Source organism: Apis cerana, linkage group LG10, assembly GCF_029169275.1.
Source record: "Apis cerana isolate GH-2021 linkage group LG10, AcerK_1.0, whole genome shotgun sequence".
NCBI classification, from domain to species: domain Eukaryota; kingdom Metazoa; phylum Arthropoda; class Insecta; order Hymenoptera; family Apidae; genus Apis; species Apis cerana.
In genome coordinates this window covers 5,726,079-5,748,626 of record NC_083861.1, presented here as the reverse complement: position 1 = coordinate 5,748,626, position 22,548 = coordinate 5,726,079, and the positions used below count along the sequence as shown (strand labels likewise).

The 22,548-nt window shown below is 27.6% G+C and overlaps 1 long non-coding RNA gene across 1 annotated transcript; it reads left to right on the top strand.

Moving 5' to 3' along the window:
• The first annotated feature begins 1,631 nt into the window (after window positions 1-1,631).
• Window positions 1,632-7,629, top strand: LOC133666748 (uncharacterized). The gene is made up of 4 exons (XR_009831294.1): window positions 1,632-1,700; window positions 2,601-2,698; window positions 6,728-6,821; window positions 7,327-7,629. It is a non-coding gene; the product is annotated as an uncharacterized LOC133666748 (long non-coding RNA).
• The last annotated feature ends 14,919 nt before the right edge of the window (window positions 7,630-22,548 follow it).

Genomic DNA, 22,548 nt, shown 5'->3' with positions numbered 1-22,548 from the left:
TGAAACATGAAAGAAGGATTTAATAGAAATATTAGATATTAGATATAATAGAAATTAAGGAAAACATTTAAAGAAAATAACAAAATTTGCTTTTTTGATATTTTAGATTTTTAGATTTAGATTTCTTTTTTTACTGTGGGATTAAATTCTTTAGCTATGTTTCAATCCTTTTTTACTTTATTTTTGTTACATAACTTGTTATATTATGTTATATTCTCTTTTTATGTTTTTATATTTATTCATTATTCATATATGTACCATAATAATAAATTCCTTTATATGTTGCAGCATATTAATTAATTAAACCTCAGAATGCTGCAATATATAAGAAAAGTATTATGTTACATTGTAATACATAAAAAATGAATTAATGACATGAATTAAAAACATGAAAAGAAAGTATAATGTAAAAGTTAATAAGTATCATGAAGTAAGAGAAAATTAAAATATTGAAGAAGAATTTCACAGAATCTCAAAGTTATAAAAAATCTGAAAGAATTGAAATGAAAAACATTTAAAAGGATTTAAGAGAAATATTATCTAAATAAAAAAAAAGAAAAACATTTACACAAATCAATTAAATTTTCTCTTTTATGTATGTTTTTTCTAATTGAAGAATTTAACACTCATGTTAAATTCTTTCTTTGTTGTTTTAGATTTTTGGATTTAGATTTTTTTTTTAACTTTGATATTAAATTCTTCTCTTATGTTTCATTCTTTTTTATTTTATAATATTTAACTTTTTATGTTAAATATTCTCTTTTTTGTTTTTTCCATATTCATTATTCATCATTTATGTACTACTATATTGTTAAATATTTTTTTACATATATGTATATATATGTATATATATTTATTCTTCAAATTAAATTAACCTATGTGTCAAATTTTATTTACATTCTCTAAGTTTTTTAGATTTATTTAACGTTATTCTTCTGTTCTATTTCTATAATTCTATTCAGATTTTGTTCATCTCAAATTAAAATATCTTATTTGTACTTCAATCTTTCCTAATCTCTTCGAATCTCGTGTTAAATAAGTTTCTTGTTTTTTTTTCAGATTTGGTTAAATATTCTTTTGTGTTTTTTCTCTTGTTGATTTTTATGTCAAAATTGTTTTCTTTTATTTAATATAATTTAATTGCTTAAATTTATTTATTTTAAATTTAAATTCAAGTCTTGTGTTTTATTTATATTATATTTCAATTATGTTAAATTCAGTTACTTTTATATTACGTTCTTTCTCTTTTTATTTTTCAATTTTCATGAATTTATTTAAGTTTTTGTTAAATTTCTCTTTTGTATTTTTACTTATATTTAAATTTAATTTAATAAATATTTTTATTGAATTCCTTCTTTGCATTACAACTATCTTATTATCTTGATAAATTGGTAATTCTAGTAATAATTTTTTTTTTCCAATAAGTAGATCTTTAGAGAATTCCAATCTGACAAGTAACACATAATTAATATACGTGTTATGTTATATTTCAATTTTTCGCGCGATTTTTGAATGAAAAAAATAAGCATCATGAGCCAGCCAATCAGAACGTCGCTTTATTCAAGTAGTCGTGGGACTCATTGCGCATCGTAGTGCGCATTACACTGCGCATTACACTGCGCATTACACTGCGCATGTCGTCAGTCTACAGTTGAAAATTGTGTGGAGTGGACGTGTCGTCGCGAATTGTGATTATCGCAGTAAGTTATTTTACACTTATTATTACCAAAATATTGCTAATTTAGTTTTTGAAATGATCCATTCAGTGTACTGAAAACGAAATTAATTGGTTTTTTCCGTGTTTTTGTGTCTTTTCCTTAGAATTGTTCATTTCGCGTCTATTGCGTCATTAACGTCCCGTATCGAAATATTTCGAAACAGAATTTGAAATCGTATATCGGCTTTTTTTAAATATAATTTTAATCGTAATACGTTTATATTACAATTTCTTGATCTCTATATTTTATCATTTTAATAGTATTAAAGTGAATGAAATATTTTACGCTTTGTTACGTATTCATTTCGTGAAATCGAATTATTCAAGTATCGCATATTTTTCCGAATGTACATATATATTGTGTACAACGTCTCGCGTGTATGTTTATTGTTTACTTTTTTTAGTCTTTCGTTTATACTTTGCTCGAGGCAAGAAGCATTTCTTATGATATTTCATTTCCAAGAAATCGGATTCGTGTTCAAACATGTTTCGACCTGTCGAGCGTATCCCCTCTCCATCTTGTTATTCGATGCGCGAAATCGAAGCGCAGTGACATTGTTCGTCGTGACGATTAGACGTTTGAAATTTTCTCGAGACGATTGTTTTATTTGTTGCATAGTATTTTAATAATATCTTTCTTTGTGACTACTTTTGTTATTATTTGTGCGTTGATTAATACACATTTATTGAATATTTTATTCAACAATATTAGAATTGATAATTTTGAGTTCCTCGTTTATCACATAATTCGAGTGTCGAATTACAAGATGCTTTATATTGTGAGTTTTTTTTTTTATTTGATTTGATCGTTGTGATACTTTAACATGATCTAATTTCATACATATTATTCATTTATTTAGAAGTTTTGATTTTTTCTGCGCAGGTTTAATTGGTAGCGTTATGGTAATATTCTCGAAGGCGGGAAAAATTCCAATATGGACGCCATTGGTGACTTTTTTTCGTGGTAAAATTTTACATTTCGTATGTATAAATTTTTATTCTGTTTTATTGGATTATTAATGATTGTTGTTAAGCAATTCATAATAAAATTACGTTTTAGTTAGAAGAAAGTGAAAAATAAAAAGGCAGTATTTTTAGAACAAATGCTCGATAAGAAGGAGAAGAAAAAAGATCTTATCAATATCAAAAGATATTGCTTCTTCCTCTATCATTCCCCGTCCCTCTATACTAATTTAATGTTAATTTCAGAAAATATTATATTGTGACCACGCGCAATGTGGTTAGTAGAATCAGTGTTTGCTTCGTCATAGTATTTTGAATATTTTTTAGAGCACAATAGCTCTGATTAAATTTTAATTAGAATAATCAAACGGGAAGATAGAGTCAGTGTTTGTTCGTCGATTATAATTTATGCGGACGCGTTATTAGTTTCTTATTTTTTATTTTTTTTCTTTTTATTTTAAATATTCGTTTCCGGTACAGAGTAGAGTCGGTGCTTCTCTCAAGAGAATACGGCGATCATCCATCACGCGAAGAGGTAATTATTCTTTTATCTATCTAAATTTTTATTCTTGTAAATAGAAGTTAAATGGAATTTCAATATTATATATTGTTACATATTGCATATTTAATAGTTTCGTATTTCAATTTTTTCAAGTAATCGGAACCGTGTTTTAAATTATGACGTTTTGTCACAGATTTCTTCCATCCTTCCATCCATCCTGATGACTATCCAACCTTCTTCTCGATGACTTCTTGGCTACAATAACAATGAAGGCGTTCGCATCGTATGGTGAGTCGCATGCTTTTGGTTCCTCCGGTCACTCAATCATGTCGTAGGATAAAAGATCCGAATCGACACGAGTGATTGGTTGTATACGTAGAATTTTGCACGAGCACAATGACCGCGGGTATATTATATTATTATAAATAAATACCCGCGAGTAGTAACAATTATTTCTATTGTGTTTTATTTATTAGTTCAGGCTAGAGTCTTCTTACGCTTCGCGTTTTGATTAATATAAAATGTTTGGTAATTTTCTGAACATAACTGGCATAAAACGTATAATAATTATTATTATATAATTATCAGTGTAATACATGTTACTGTTAATTTGAATTTCTATAATTCAAAATTCTTCAGAGTAACATTTTAAGTTATTTGGTCAATTTGATTATTGTGTTTGTCATATAATAATTTCATATAACTTCAGTATGATTTACAACACTGGTAGATAGTAAAGTTCAATTTTTACTCGTACAAATGTGAATTAAATTTTGCGCAAGGAGACATTTCGCGACAGGCAGATTTTAGAATCAGAGCAATAAGTTTTGAATATCATTCTTCTTGGTTTTGAAAATATGCTCTGATGAAGGAATCGTCTGAGGGTATTTCTATTAATATTTTATATTAAATTACAATGAATTCTAAATTCCTTTTTCAATTCAATATTAAAAATTTAATATGCTAAAAATTCAAGAACTTGTTTAATTAATGATACGAAATATAAAATAGAGTCACACAAAATTTGAAACATGATAATAAAAATTTGAAATATATAATATAATTTATATAATTGTATAATTTGAAATATATAATACAAAGTCAAAGAATATTAGCCCGTTAGATACAAAATGAATATATTAATATCTTTTTAGCTCAGGATTTTCAGGTTTAACCCTTTCCATGTTCATTGCCAGGAATTCACTCACGTGCCCAGGTGTTACTTGAGTGAAGGAGAGGCAATGGGTATGATGACCTAGTTCATAAGTTAATACAAATTTTTTAGCGACTGACGATGCGTTAGTGTATCGTGCACGACGTACTTTCCACATTGTGTGTGTGTGTGTGGTTAGGCTGTGGAATTGCGTCGTTTCAATTATTATTTCTTTCACTATTCAATCGCAATTTACAATCATACTCGTAATAAAATATTGCGAATAAGTAATAAATAGTAAGATTACTAATCTTTAGTATCAAATTACAATATCATAATTGTACAATTTTGGTTGAGAATAATGGTTATAATAATGGTACCGTTTAGTCTGGTGACTAGTATTTTGGAAAACGTTACGTATTCATAAATATTCACAATTAAAATGTAAATACACGTGTTTTGTCGCGTTTCACGCAATGGTCGCTAGCCATCGTCAGTCGATTTCAGGAAAAGGTACGTAAAGTTAGAGTGTGCGAGTAGTGTGCCAAGCTCGGGTGTCGGAGGCGTCCCGGGACGCTTTCCCTAGTGTAGGCTTTTGCGCCCGGGTGTTATGTGTGAGAATCGTGGAATGAGTGTGTTGGTATGCCTGTTTTGCCATATTTTTTAAATATAGGGCTAGGTAGGATAGGTAGTATACTTCTGGTGTGTCTGTTTAATTATAAGTAGGTAGGGCCGGGCAGGTTGTCACAGTCTCTGATCGGGTAGGCGCGTTTTCGCGTGACAACTTGTTTCAGGGAATAAAATTTGAGAAATCGAGGGCGAAACTGAGACGAATGGATGACAATGCCATTCGTCTCTGGTTTTGCTCATCGAGTTTTCGAATTTCGCGGTCGCGGTCGTGATTTGCTTTCGAAACGAACGTTGCGCTCGAGATTCTGTGCATGTACGGAGAACGATCATTGCAATTGTTGGTCGTCCATGTGCATTTAGCTTCCGCGATTTAGTCCTTTTTTTTTTCTTTTTTTCTTTGGTTTACGATTAGTGAATCTCGAGCCTAGATTTAAGTTTCAGCGGGCATTGCGCCCGAAGGAGGAAGACCGAAGAGGCCCGACAAACTGTCACGAAGAGGGCTGCAACGAATGGTTTCTCATCTTTTGGATCTTGTCTCGATCCAAAGAATGGGAAATCATTGTTACTACTTTGTCATTGTGCTCGTTTTAGTAATACGTATTATATGTTGTATTGTCTTGGCCAATTTGCATGCTGGCCTATCGTTTATCCAGTCATCATGGGCATATCGCGAATTTGCATTAGTGTTGCGATTGATTAGTAAACGGGTTGAATTAGAGTTGCGATAAAATGATGATCGCGTTTGCTATAGCGTTGCGTTGAAAAGAATATCGCGGTTACGTTTAATTATTTTCATTATGAATTAATCAATTTTTTATTTTCTTTTTTTTTTTTTTAATATATATTTGAATTTATTCTTTATTATAATGCAATTATGATTTATGATATCGTGATATTTAAAGTAGCTTTTTCGATTTATAAAATAATAATAAATTTTATATTAAATTCGTTTGAAGAATTAGTGTTGCGTTGAAAAATAATCGCGTTTTTTTATAGTAGTTTTGCGTTTTTTTGCTCAAATTGCCCATATTTCTTCCACTTGGACTGTGGAAGTATCAAGTTCCTGAATCACCTATTACAGTCAAAAAAGCTGTATGAAAGGTGATTGTACGACGGCAGTCTCTGACTATGGCTGCAATCTTCCGCTATTATATAGTGTTGCGTCTATAATAAAAAATTATGAGTGCATAAATTAGTTTATTAGAGTTTCGTATATGTTTTCGCGAATCTTTTATCCTTTTTTTTATCTTTTTTTTGCTGATATAGAATTGCATTGAAAGTACAGTGAAGCACTCTTCGCGTTTTCTTTTGACATTTTAGCATTTTAGTGTTGCGAAATAGAAATAAATTCCACTCACGGTTTGTTCGGATTTACATTGGGTGGATAATTATTTTGGTTACCCTTCTGGTTACCTTTTCGTCGTTTTTTTCATTTCAGCACCCCCTTATTAAGAACGTTTGTTATTGAAAATACTGTTAAATATGTATTTCTTTCTTATCGATGAATATCTCCCATTTAAAATAATGAGTTGCTTAACAACATTTTGATAATTTGTTTTTTTAATTAAATTTTTCCTTTCTTTTTCTAGGTGTAAATTATTTTTAATTATTAATCCAGTAATTGAGTTTGTTACAGATATGAAATATGAAAAATAGAAGAAAATAAACAGGAAAAAATAGATAGATAATAATGTGTTATCCTCATTTGTTGGAAATTAATTACCTTTGTTATTGTTGTTGTTTCACTAATTCTGTTCTATAGTTTGTTTCAGAAATCTCCTTCAGCTTTCAACAATGGATTATGTGGAATGGATTACATCTTATCATCAGATAAATATTCTAATTTTTTATATTAGGTAATATAGAATAGGTTGTAGGAAACATTTAGCTTTTTTTCTTGATAGATGGGATTTATAAACGATGTTCTGTTCTTCTTCTTCTTATTGTTAAAAAAAGCAGCTTCGCTTTCCCACTTTGATTCGTTTTCCAAATCAACATTTCCTATTTTTCAAGGCAATATGATCATTTTGCTATCCTTAATTCCTTAATTTCCTCATTATAAACAAATGCTTGATACTTGATAGCTACATGACTTTGTTCATTAGCCATCATTGGTATATACTGATTTGCATTTTCCTCTTGCCACATGTGGTTTTATGTCGTATCGCAAATTTTTTGGAATTTGTGTGTCATCAATCAGTGTGAATGTAAATATGATGAATGTTGATACGAAGAGAATTTGTTAGATGTTCAATCAAAGCTGAATTAGGAACAAAGTGTTTAAATTCTTATATAGATAAGAAATATAAAAAAGAAACTTTCAGAATAAATTAAATGTTAATGTTATATTTTTAATTCAAGTTTGTTTCAGGATTTCTTACAGGAACAGAAGATTGTATAATTGATTAAAAAAAAGTGTATTTAAAATTAAGTGCATGCAGAATCAAGGGTATTAAATAAAGTTATGTATTGTAGAAAAGTAGATACTGTAGATAAAATGTTATAGTAAAATGCTTTCTGGGAAGCTTATTTCGCTTATTTTTTTTCTTTTTTTTGCGCACGCCTTTTATCATCAATCATTTTTCATTTCTACACCGATGGAAGTGTAAAATATTGATAGAAAGTCTCTTAATTTAAATTTTATTTTTTCAGATTTAGTCTTCCGCGTCGGTTCTTTTTTCTAACTCCTTTTGCTGCTCGTGTTGCACAACGATCAAAAGTGTGAACGTTTTGCAAACATACATCGAAAGGAATTTGTTTCTGAATAAATAAATTTTTAATGTTAATGGTGGGTGGATGGGACGTCGTGGTTAGGGTGGGTCTCCAATTCGCAGCAACCTCCAAGCGGTGAGACCTGGGAAATCATATTATTTATTATATAATATATAATTATATTATTTTATGGGTAATACATTTATATATTTTATAAGAAATAATATGAGCTAATTGGCTGCGAGCGCGATTATTTCTTTCATAAATATAATTTTTTATTCTTTTGAGCAATAAAATTCCTGTTCAATTTTTAAAATTATTGTGTGAGATTTTTCTTTCTTTGAGTAATAATATTATATATGTAATTACGATTTATTGTAGTAGATGGTGCCAGATTTGATCTTTCTTGGTTGATATTTCAGAATATATTGTTTTAAGGATGAAATATTGCGTCGATTTATTTCTTATCGGTACTTCAGTTATACTACACGGTTCTTCTAACACACTGGTTCTAACAGATGGCACTAATTTCGGAATTCCTTTCCTAATTTTCTTTCTTTATTTCACATTGTTTTCTTTTCTTACCTATATTTTTATGAAATTTATATATTCAAGTAATTTTGTAGTTTGATTAATAATCGAAAATCAGTGAGAATTAATAGAAATACGAAACATCTTCGATTTTTATGTGATTTGAATAATAAAATAGTTTTACTGTGATGTAATTTTTTATTTAAACCTAATTTTTCACATTTAACGTTATTGTTTTTGGTAGGTATTTTGTTTTGATATGTAAATAAGTATAAAAACTATTTTAAATATTATTTAACAAATGTATTTAATCCGGATTTCAAAATCCAAGTATATTTTACGTAAAAATTTATGCTTTATTATCTTAACGGAACGTATAGTATATACGTATAGTAGTGTGTATCGTTATTTAACACTGACAGTGACACATAGGCTACATTTAGTTTCGTAAAGCCTGCTTAAAAACATTACAGAAAATTGACATTGAAATATGTTTCAACTGCTAACTATCTTTATATTACAATACAGCTATTTTACAAAAAAATCAAATTAAAAATAATTTATTTTCTTAAAAATATACTCGAACTATTCGGAAATTAATTTTTAGTTTATTTTAATTGGAGATTATAAATAACAGGATAAGTTAAAAAATTTTCCAATGAATAACAAATTTTCTTTTATGAATTAAACTAATTAAAATTTATACTATAATTTATATTATAATACTATAAAATTGATAATCATATTATACTATTTAATACAATAATGCTTGAATGCAATAATAATGACAAAAAATTCGTCTCATAATTTTCAAAAAATTATATTATTAAAAATTCGTACGATTTTTATAAAAAGGATAAGAAAAAGAATAAAGAATAATATAATAATTTAAGTTTATTTTAATTAGCTTTATCTTAATCGTTTTTATCGGAGGATTGAACTACCTTCGTTTTATACATTAATGATACATTTCTGACTATAAATATCGTAGAATTATAGTAATGTCGGCGAATTATTCGGTTCGTTAACTTCGATGAAACTGAGCTGCATGGCCGATACTAATTTAGATTTGATACGCCGCCGGTCAAATAACGATGCGATTACAGGATTGGATATCGCTTGATACACTAATCGACACATAAACGATCGAGTGCATTAACTCGTTTGTGCAATTTTTCCCGATTGATATTTGAATGAAATCCACGAGTATTCTATGAGATTAAATCAACGTTAATTGAAACGAGAGCACGATCAAGAGAGCACGAGGTCAAGTATTGGTTACTTTTCACGCTTGTTAAACGTTTCATCTTGATCGGTTTTGAGTTTGAATTTTATTTAGAATTTAAAAAGAACATAGGTGAGAATTTTGTTTGATGAAAACGCGTTGTTTTGGATGAAGTTTGGATTGGAATTTTTATTTTCATCAATTAGTATTAATTGTTGTAGATTTTTAAAAATTTTTGGAAAAACAGAAATGAAAGTTTGCTAATATTTCGTTATATATTTACATATTTATATTAATTGTAATAAGTTGTTGATGCTGAATAAGTTATCTTTTTATTCATAATTTGAATTTTTTTTTCATATTTCCGTAATTTATTCCACTGTTCGATATGGCTCCTTATTTCATTTGGATCTTGTATGATTTATTATTACAATTGTTGCGCATAAAATAGCCAATTTCAGAAATTTATAAAATCATTTAAGGTATATTTTGTATTGTGAATTATATATTCAACATTAAATTCGAAAATTATTTTTTATAAAAATTAAAAACAAAAGAATTTTTAATAATCATTAATTAAATTAATTAAACCAATTAATTGTAATAATTTTAATCTTGATTTTCAATGAATAAAAAGCATTGAATCAAACTTGTTTTTGATCAAATTTTATTCATTCTTCAATTAAACTTCCGTTAATATTATTTTCAATCACAAAAGTATTCTAACTATAGATATTAAAACATTTTATGTAAAAAAACAACAATCTAAATGTAAATAAAAAATATATATATTTTTTTATTTATTAAATATATATTTTTATGTAATTAGAAAAGAATCGTAAGTTATTCAGATATTACAAAAGAAAATTATGTTTCGAAAAAGAAAATATTCTTTTAAGCGATAATTATTTGTTTTGGTCAGCGAGCATTTATATCGTAACTCACACCGCAACCGATATACAATGAATAATTGAGGCGGTCATCGAATCGACCATCAAACATCGTTTCTCATTCGATTGCCGATCCATTTTGCAATATTTATCGTTGGTTTGGTGGATACGAAACGAATACGGTCTATGGAAGCTGCATACGTATGCTTCCACGTATAGGCATTAGGATCAAATATTGCCTGGCAAATAATTGTTTGCTTGCATAAGCGAACGTTCGCCAACAGAACACTCCATTTCACGTTGATCGATTTTAAGACACTTTCGATAATGCGCTTTTTGAAAACAATTTCGTTCAACAAAATGCAAAGGAAATTAGAAGTATATATATATATATATATGATGTAAAAAGAAAATATTATTTTTCTTTCTTCTTTTTTTTTGCTGTTATCAATATTATCACGATAATTTCGGGATGAAACTTTCAGGGATTAGAGATTCCAATTGATTATTAGAGAATTCACAAATCGGATAACCCTCGTGCAAACATAAGTAGGTTAATATTGATAGCAATCAGACTGGCGTTAAAATATTATTGCCTGTTTGAGCGAATTAAAGTCGGATTTTGATGTATGATCAATCAAATGTGCATGTTTTTGTGTAAATCATCAAACTGTGCTTCTTCCTTTTGAACAATCTTTAAGTGAACTATTTTTTATTTTAATAATATTTTTATTTTGTTGTTAAAGAATGATAATACGCTTTTTTCATATTAAACGTATTCTTTTTCACGAAGAAAGATGATACTTTGAATCACATTGAAAACAAATGAGAGTCGTATTATTTTTCGTAGATCGATATGTACAATATTTTGTTTAAAAATATACTCGTATTCTGATTTCTACGAATTAATTCCTCCGATATACAAAAATCAATTTTGCAAAAATCAATTTTGTTTTTTTTTTTAGAATGTGCATGATATATGATTTCGTTTGATTTTGCGAATCATCTATCTTTTTTCATGAAATTTTCGATTCATCGGCAGCGGTAAGATTTCGTTCACGCGATAAGTCAAAAGTACAGAAATACATCTGGAAAAGAAATGTTTGCTCGCGAAATTCCATCTTACATATACGTTCGAATAAGCGATGCAGAGTACCGGGAAAGGTTTTTGCTGATGATTGATGAGAGATTCACTGCGAACATACATTTGTTGAGTGAAAATGCCAATGTTTAATTTTTCATTGCATAGAAAAGGCGTCTTTAAGAATCGAACACCGTAATTTGTTCAAAATTTGTAAAAAAGATTCGTGTAATATATTTAATTCATTATTTAATTAAAAATCTCAGGAGAAAAATTTGAGGGAACTGTTTAATCACATTTTTGAAATTTTTTTTGACAGTAGAAATTTTTTTCAAAAAAAAATATAATTATCGATTTCATTTTAATAATTTATATTATTTTATATTATTTCGTTAGAAAAAAAATTCGATATAATAGAGACATTTAAATAAATAATCTTTTACGTTAAAATATCCTATTTTTTTTCTTTTTTTTTTTTTTTAATAAAAATTTTCGACTTTTGAGATCTTTGTTAATTCCAATTTTTTCTTCGTTATAATTCTCATAATCTTCAAATAGAGTTGTAAAAATTAGAAGCCAGAGGAAAAAAAATAAGGCTAATATAATTGCTGTTACTATTTATAGTAAAATAATTTAATCTATAATAATTTCTTCGAAATAAAGGAAATAATTCATAAAGTTTCTCTATCCAAGAACAAGAGATCAATTCTCAATCGTTGGAAAAGAAAGAGGTGTTTTCGTTCCCGCACAGATCTAAAGAAAAGTCTGAAAGCTTTCAAACTGATTGATCCTCAAATTGACGAAGAATCATCGGTTTCATCGCGAACTGTCAGAGAGATGGAGCATTCCGTCGTTTTCATCGATTCTACGTCATTTTCGAAACAAGAATCGTATAACGAAAGAGGCTTTCGTCTTTAAACAGGAATTTTGACAATCGTTTTTTCCGCATAGAGCGTAATCTTTTTTTATTGGAAAAAAAAGAAGAAGAATAAGAAGAAAAAAAATTGTAAATATAAAAGGATCACTGATGAAGCGATGTCTCGTTGAAATGAGAAAAGTAAACTTTTGTTTTCCAGACGTATTGACATATGCAGAGACTCATTGTTAATGTTGGATATAAATAGATTTTTCCAATGAGACGTTATGATCCCTATTTTTATCCAGGATATGATGCCATTAATCAATTTTCAATTTTTATGAATGTTATAATAATGTTATTAATAATAATTTGATAATTTATTCATGATGAATAATTTTATTAAAAAGTTTCATTGGAAATTTTTGATCGTTAAATAAAATTTTAATCGAAAGATTTCATCAAATAATTAGTGGACGATGATCATAACGTATTATAAATTTATTTATCATTCGATAATTTTTTCTTTTGACCAATTGTATCGTTATTGTTTTTATTTTATTTTAATATTATTGTTAATTCAATATTTTATCAAAAAGAAAAGATAAAAATTTAGGATAAAATTTTTTAGATATGAAAAATCTTTTGAAAAATCATAATTCAAATAATCATTAGCTCGATCAATCACACAAGATTTCGTCGATTCAAACGATTTCACGCATAATACACTATCTCACAAGGGTATTCGATTTCGCCAGGTTGGATTGCGATTTTTCGAGGAGCTAAAATCAGTCGTGGACAGGGGCATCGATTATCTGTCAGAGAAATACCCATCGTAACGTTCCCTCGGATTTCGCCGATCGCCTATAAACATTCCCGCCGGGAAATCTATGAAAAGAAAGGGACCGGATGTCAGTTGTACTCCGGAAGTTTTTGCCTTTGTCGTGTCTCCCGTCAAAATTTTATTCTTTTTTGTTTTATAATCTATCGAAGATTCTGATTTATTTGAAATTTTATAGATGTTTAAAATAAAATATCTCACGAGAAATATTGTATTTTTGATTCGTGAAATTTCTTTGAGAATTATCATAGAGAATTATCATAAGAGATCAAATAAAGAATGATCTGTTAAAAAAAGGGAGAATATAATAATAAATTTTTTGATTTTGGTAACATTACTTTTTTACTATTTTGACAAAGAAAATGAAAGAAAGGCTATTTTAAGATTTTTAATATATATTAAAAGTATATTGCGGATCGACACATATTCTGATCAGAGGAAAAGTAGTATTAGTATATAGATTTTAGAATTTCACGATTTTCGCGCAACAACAACTTCAGACGTGTAGTAAAAGGAAAGTTTTCAAAGGATAAATTGAAATTTGGTTTCTAACGTTTAATCATGATTATTGGGAAACTATTACAAGAGAAATCACGTTAGAAGAATTGAAACTATCATTGATACACTGCTACGCGAGTATGCAACGTAAAATTTTTCAAATTAATAAAAAAATATTTGATTTTTTAATAATAATAATAAAAGATTATTCAGAATATACAATCCACATATCGATATTTTTATTGTATATAGATATATATAAGACGATAATAGTATGGGACAAGTAGAATAAGACAATTATGATCAGACAAGCACTTTCTGTCGAATGAGCAAGCACTTTCTGTCGGATGAACAAGCACTATAAACTATTCACGATCAGATAAGTCATGACCAGATGAATAGAATAGGATAATTTATAATCTTCTACCTAGGCAAATAGTATAGATCAGTATCATATAGATTAAGTAGACTGTAATTGAATACAATTCTATTTTTTTAGCTGTTATTATTCTTCTTTATTTTATATTATTATTTCATAGTATAACGATTGATGTCACAATTACGAATTAAATTTTTTTTTTAATTATCATTAATTATAATATAAATATCATATCAATATTAATATTTCATTATTAGGTGCTTGCTCAAAAATACTTATGAATTAAATCTTCTTTTTGGGCAAGCTTTCATTTGTATTTCGTTCTTTTACATTCAAAAATAAATCTTTTTATGCGCAATATTACAATTATTTTATACGTTGTATGAAATTTTGTATAAGAATTTATATTCGTATATCACAGTGGAGGCACGTAACAGAATTTCGTTTAATTCCACAGAAGTTTGAAACTTTACTATTTTCAAACGATCATTGTCTCCTACCTTGCATACGCAAGATCTCATTATCTTATATCTTGTATATATGTTATTTTCCGCCCCCTTTTCTTCCATTTCCTTCGTTTTCTGCACTGCGACTCAAAGTCATCTTGCTTCTCTAATTCGCGCCTTCTGTGGACAATTTCGTTTTAATTAAACCCTTTGTGTGTTTCGTCTTTTTTTAGTTGTCCATTTGCATAAAAGACAACGTTTTGCTTTTAATTGCTCTTTCTCTTTCAAATTTTATTTAAAAGTGAAAAACTAATATTTGGAGTTTTTTAATTGAGATTCAAATGTTACATCATAATTGCAATATGCATCAATTTTATAATTAATTGATCAATGATAAAAATATTTAATAATATAAAAAATTATGATACATCGGAATATTTTCTTCTCTCATTTTTTCTCTCAATTCATTCTTTAAAAATAATGAATATTTAATAATCATTTTAGTTAAAAGAAAATAACAATAAGCTATCGAGATTTTTAACAATTGAAATTAAAAATGAAGTCGTTTCAATAAGTTATTATTCAAAATATCTAACAATTTTAATTAAATGTTACATCAAATACTCGATTTATGATAATTAACAATTACAAGTGTTGTAAATTTGTTCAAAATTTTAACTGGTTAATTTTTTATTTCGTTTTTTATTGCCCAACTTTGATTAGTTATTATTCCCATCATCTTTTCATATCAAAATCTCTTCCTTAATTTGTTCAATGAAATCCTAACACTCTCGTACAATGGAATTCAATGCCAAAGGATCGATAATCGTGAATAATCTACGTTTCCAACAATCACATCTAACAGATTATTCCCAATACCTTCATCCCCTTTGTCTCGATCATGGAACGAGTGGATAATTATCCTAATATGGGCCAAGACACGAGATAAGTAAGGCTATAGGATCAAGACGAGACACTCAATGTCTTTGATGGATCGTTCTATCGATCTGTTTGCGATCCTTTGTCCCACCAACAGACCAGAAATTGGAAGCAGAAGCACATTGGTAATGGAGGTACCGTGTTCTACGTTATTCAGTCTCCTCTTGAGAAAGCGTTAAACTTACTTACGGCCATTACCTTGGCTGACCTCCTCGAAACTCGATGGATCTTCCAAGGACGACACTGAGATCGGGTCGAGGTCACAGATTGCGACATTCTGATCCAACAGTCCACGCCGATGGATCTTCATTCGCGCAATGTTAACGAGGATGGATCTCTGAGAGAAAAGGAATTTTTTTGTTTTTGGATTTTTTGACGGAATGATATTATTTTTCTTGATTCTTTATTGCGATGGATGTGGAAGTTAAATAGCTTGTTTTATGCAATATGAAATTTTGAATATTGCATATTTGATCGATAGTATAATAAATAGAATAATATGGTTTTGTAAATGAGAATGGGAAGAGAAAACTTTGGAGGATATTCTTTTTTAGAAGGAAAGGAAGAGGAACACAAGTTGTGATTGGCGACAAAGAGATATTAATTCCTGTTTTACTTGTGAATATTTGTAGTAGAAACTTTTATATCGTTTATATTAGAGTAGCATTATATAAGCTTCCTCAATAAGCTAACAATAAGCTCTGTGGTATAATGAGATTAATAATAGTTAGCTAGCAGTTTGTAAAGATAAAATGATGGATAGTTATGAACATTAGGCAACGTATAATGTTGAATAGGATCTAAAACATTTAATTAATTTTTCATTATGATCACGCTGTCAAGATAAAGAATAAATCAGAAAATTTTTTTAAAAATTGTAAAAACTTATTACACATCGCAAAATTTATGTTTTGAGAATCGTCAGGATTTATGATTGATCTGTTCCTCTAAGAATATTCATAAAATTGACATGAGGTAAAGCTTGAGAGTACTGTTTCGTATCCATATCTTATTCATCAGTTTCTTTTACAATTATTTTAAATTAAATTAAATTATTCTTTTAGATAGGAGTATTAAAAAAGAATAATCAAAAAGATTTTCTTTTCCTTTCATTTTTTTCCTTATCATAGAAAAGATAAGAAATAGGAACTTCGAAATGAAAGTTGAGTAAATTATAGTATATTTAACAAATCGATTAAAAAATTGTCAATAATATCTTTAATCAAATTTCATACTTCAAGTTTCTACAAAATCATGCTTCAAACTTCAAATCGTTTGCGTTTATAAACGTAAAATTACGGAATCGAAAACCACGTATCTGAAACTTTTCTCATAAAATTAAGCAGATTTAATGGGAGAGTTATCATTTCGAAGATTAGACTAGTATAAAATCTGATCAAACTCGGGATCGATGAACATTGGCGAAGTTGTCGTGACATAAAGTCTGCAGTAAGCGTAGCGATTGACACGCGTGTTAAGCGTAACTCGATCATCGTCAAATGAGTTGTACGCGTGCGACACATTAAACTCGAAATTTTCCTCGTCGACACTCACTTGTGCCTCTTATCAAACTCCATCGAGCGAGATATTGTATATTTAATCGTTTGGATGAGCGCGCTTATGAATAGATCATTCACTCGATATTTCGAATGTATGAATATAACATTTCGACGAACATTTCTTTAAATTACTTTTACATCTTGATTCTTATTGATAAATTGATAAATTGTTGGTTCGAAAGAGAAACGAGAAATTGTATATTTTTAATTTTATTTAACGAAACGTGAAATAATTAATTATTTATTAATCGTAGAAATGTGTCTTTAAATAAATATAGTGTATCTTTAATACAAAGTGTCCCCGGAATATCAGTATATTCTATGAGTAGAAATAAGAAAAGAATATTATATAAATATATGTTGAAAATGTTTTAGAAAAAAGTTATAATAAAATATATGTCCGGTATATTACGCGAGATCCGTTAAAGAATGGTTGAACGAATATTTTTATGAGAGATGGATTGCGGAGGACACATTGCTCATGTTATACTATTGGATTTTTATCTATGGGAAATATAATGAAAATTATGTATCGATTGTGTCGATAGTCAATTCGTGGCAAGAACTAATAAAAAGGATTAATAGTGTGTTCACTGAATTAAAGTAAAAAAATATGAAGATGAAATTTAGAGAATGATAAATTCAATTTCCTCAAGATTGCATTTGTAATGGGGAATGGCATTTTGAAACATAAATTTTTTTGCAATGTAATAAAGCGATTTCACATGTTTATAATATTCTTTTAATATTTTAATATTTCTTTTCTTATTTTTACTCGTACTGCAATTCGATCATTTGATCCGGGAATACTTTATATATTTGCTGGTAATATTGTGTAAAAGATGTGCATTTGTTATTTCGAAAAAGAAAACAAAAATTTATTCGAGTCTTTTTTTATAAATTGTTAAATTTATTTTTTAGTTAAAGATTTTCGAAGATGATTTCGTTTTTTCTATTTTTGTTTATTATTTTTTCATCATTTTTTAAATTATCAACTCAATAATTATAAATATTATTTTGAAATAAGAATTATTTAATGTAAATAATAGGAGAGAATTTAGAGTAATAATATAGGAAATCAGAAATGGAAAATGGAATTTAATTATCTTCGACGCATTTATTGAATTTCAATTAAAAAAATTTACATATATAAATAATAAATAATATTTATCCATAATTTAAACGTAATAATATAACAAATGAAACGATATTTTCAAATAATATTACTGAAAGTACTTTATTTTTCTGAATATATTATATTTGTTTTAATTTGATTTAAATTTTCTTCAGAGAACATTGATCAATAGAATCTAATCTAAATAAAACGCGAATTTTCAATCTAGTGTAAATTTATCAATATCTAGAATCTTCGATTAACATTGGAAACAGAAATAGAAGGAATATAGAAATAGATAGAACTAAGTTAATATTATACTGACCAGAAATCGTCATTTGATTCGTGTAATTTCATCTTTATCGTGATTCGTAGAATTTCGCATCAGCGTGATTATATTTCGAGTCTTTTGCTTGGATCTGTTTATTCTACGAAACCAACACGAGTGCTTTTATCCTAATTAAATCGATTTAATGAAGAAATAAAGCGAGTGAAATTGAAATCGTGCATCGAAAAGTCGACGAGAAACTTGTTGCTCTTCATTGTTCCTCTTACGTTAGTTAATTAGAAATTACGACGATAAACTTTATTGATTTTAAAATACCATAAAGAGGATATATCACGATGAATTATCAAGAAGTTTAAGGTATGATATTATTTTTGTACCAGGTAAAAAAAATTTAAACAATTTTTTGTTTTATGGAAGAAAAATTCCTTTCGCACAATAATTTATTTATTGGTAAATTGATTAATGATTAGTGAATTACAAGTTGCAGAGTATAGAAAATAGTCATCAAATAATTTATAAAATATTTTTGTAAAATATATTTGTAAAATTTATAAAAACTAATTAAAATAGGGGAGGGAGAGTAAAAAGATACAAAATGAATTTTTTGGTGTTTTCAGATAGTCGTTAACATTTTTATAACGATTTGTTAAATATTAAGTTATCCTCAGACAAAAACAATAGTAAATAGTAAAAGCAATAACTTTATTACAAGATATACTTCCTTATAATATAAATAATTGAAATCATCAAAGTTTATTTCGACCTGTCACGAATGGATTCTTCAGTAGATGCTATACATAATTGGATAGTATACATATATATACATATTATATATAGAGTGAGTTATTTACCTTTGTCTTTATAAATGTCTTTAAAAAGTCACGTACAATCTAAGTTATAATACACTACAAAGAAAGAATTTCATTTCACAACGTAAAGGAACAATGAAGAGAAAACTTTGCAATCTATGCTAACGAAATATCCTCTATTTTAACGTGATATCTTAACATTCCGAGAAATATACCAAATACCTAATAAAGCATTCCAAAATAGTTTAAACGAAAATCGCGTTTCAAATTTGATTCATTGAAAAAAAAAAAATAATAAAAATAAAAAAATAAATAAAAAATAGAGAAAAAATCATACAAATGTCGTTAGTCATAATAAAAACGGTTTGTTTACCTAGATGATACAGATGAAATAGATGATAAAATATGATATACGAGAGAAAGAGACATTTGATTAATGCAGCCGGCACGGTGGCTGCACACGAAAGTAAAGAAAGGTAGGAAATGAAACGTGCGACGCAGGAAGTTGCAAACGGCCGACAAAAGGGGTCGACCATCCCTACCAATCGTGCCAGGTTTTATATTCTGTGAAACTCTTCATATCCGTTATATTCTTCATCCATTCCGTCCCTCTAATGATTCTCTATCCTTTTAAACTCGGTACATACGTCGAATCGAAAGAAGAAAGATTTCTAAATTGATCTGGTCTCTTTTTAGCTTCCTTCGAGTTTCTCGATGAACAATTCTGTCCCGCGATTTTGTATTTTATACGGGATATTAGAAATTATTTGTTCAGAAACAAAGGAATATCTTTTTTCTTTATATTAAATGACGCGAAGAAAATAATTTTGTCACGCATTAAATTTATTCGAGATAATTTTCGAATTTATTATCGTTTTCAAGTAGAAAATTATATTAATTTTTTCAAAAATATTTAAATAATTTTTATAAAGTTTTTCCTTATTTATTGGATCATTTATATTTATCATATATGATTATATTCATGGGAGGATATCAAATATGAATCTATAAATGAGAATACCGTAAATTGTAGCTTCTTTGTTTAAGAAAAGAATCTTCGTTCAGACAAGAATTGAATAGTTTCTGATGCAATCAGCATCATCCATTGTAGTTGATTAATGAATTGGTAGAAATTTGTCAAAGTCAATTTTTAAACAAGTTAGATAACTTCTGCATCGATAGTCCATGTTAAATCACCTTTAGGTTAGCAAACTATGTAAGAGGGAAAGTGGTAACAGAAATTCAATCGAGTCTTGAACCCTGCTTACGAGTATTTCACTCGCTCTATAGAAACGATGCTTCCAAAGTAGCGTTTGCATTTCAAGACAGCTTAATTATTATCTAACTTAAACGACTTCTCGTCCAGTTTAAGCAGCTCCTTAATCGGATTAAACAGTTCATAAATTAAGAATAGGTCGAGTAATTTCTTGCGTAATACGTTGATTGATTTTTCGAACGTTAAATTTTAAAATAATTTAATATCGATCGATTGATAAAAAATAGAACTATTATTTTAATTAATTAAAATAAATATATAAGACAGGCACAGAATAAGAATATAGAAATGACAATATAAAAATTAAATCGTGTTCGATATAATTATAAGTTAATTTTAAATTTAACAAGATAGAGATTTAGATTTTTAATAGAGAAATAATATAAAAAGTAATTTTCATGTTGATCTTAATCATTTGATCTTAAATATGATACTCAATTTCAAAAATGATAATGATATCTCCAAAATTTAATCATTTTAACTATCAACAAATAATCACGATAAATTATGTATTATATTGATTCCATTCAATCCTTATTTATAAAAAAAAAAATAATAAAAACGAATCAAATTTAATTTTTCATATTTCATGAAAATCAAATTTAATTTTTCATATTTCATTTCGAATTTAATCGAATTTCATTAATAAATATTCTACTTAATGCGTATCCAATTTAATCTTGTATCATTTTTAAATCAGATACAATGGACAACCAACCATTCATATATCCATTGCTATCGTTCAAAATTCTTTTGGAATTTGCATAATGCGGCTCGATCGGTGCCGGTAGAACACCACCTAACTTTTCATCCCTTATATCATTTTCTCTCTCGAAGATTTTCGTTTCGACACGTCGCTCTCGAGTGTCGGTACATTGACTTTATAGGTTGCATGAATTTTTTAAGCCAAGAGCTTTCCTCTGTAGGAGATTTTTTTTATATCTGATTTAAGAAAGATAGGCGTGATTTTTGGAAAGTCATATAATCATTAAAATATTTGTAATATTTGGTTCTTCAAAATATTAGAATGCATATATAGTTGATAATAATAAGTCTGTCCGTAGATTTTTATTTTGCTATTTTAAAAAATTTGACAGACTTGTAATTCTTGGGTATAAATATACATTTACATTTTTTTTATCACAAACGAAATTTACCGTTCAATCAAAAAATATCTATATACATGAAATAATTTAGTTATCAATCATATCAAAAGACTTTCAAATTTCATTAATAAAAAATTTTTATATATTTATAAAAAAATTTTGTAAATTTCTATTCATTATTTTTATGATAAACAACACAAGGATATTAATTCTATCAACAATGGAATCGTATATATCAAAAATATCGAAAATATTTAAAATTGTGGAAAAAAATTCGATGCAATTCGATCGATGATGATATAGAAATACATGCAACGACTGTTTAGAAAATGTTTCGGTCGATGTTCGAAATGAAAACAGTAGTAAAGTTGTAGTGGTTAGTGTTGAACATGTTGGAAGCTTGGAAATTCAGCTGAAAGTTGGGCTTGGCTTTTCTCCAGATTCTCGAGTGAAAATATATCAGCTAAAGGGTACTTCACTGTTTCAAAGTATCTGTTGCTCGAATTTTTACAACTTTTTCCTGTTTTAAAATTAGCCTTTGAATCCTAACGCTCAATGGTATCGAATGTATTGTATTTTTTATTCGTTTTATCGAAATTCAAAATTATTTTTATTTTTTGATTTAAAATCTTTTAAGGTTAATATGCTTGTCTGACCATTATTGTTTTCTTCCACTTTTTTCATTACTATCTTAGATTTAAATGATTTAAAAGGAAATAGTATCTTATAGAATTATAAATTGTTTATAATTTACAATTTAGAAATTTGTTCACGTTTAAATTTTATTTTGAATAAAATTCAAGTTTTTTATCCCATTTTTTATTTTAGAAAAAATAATATAAAATATTTTAAATTATTTAGCTAATTTTTATTAGAATTACTTTAATTAATAAATTTCTACATCAAAGATAGAAATTTTGAAGAAAATTTTTTCAGAATTTATTGAAAAAAATTTGCCATAAAAAATTTAATCAACGAAAAATCCATATTATAAATTTTTCCGAATATATTTTTAAATATGCTACTGTTGTT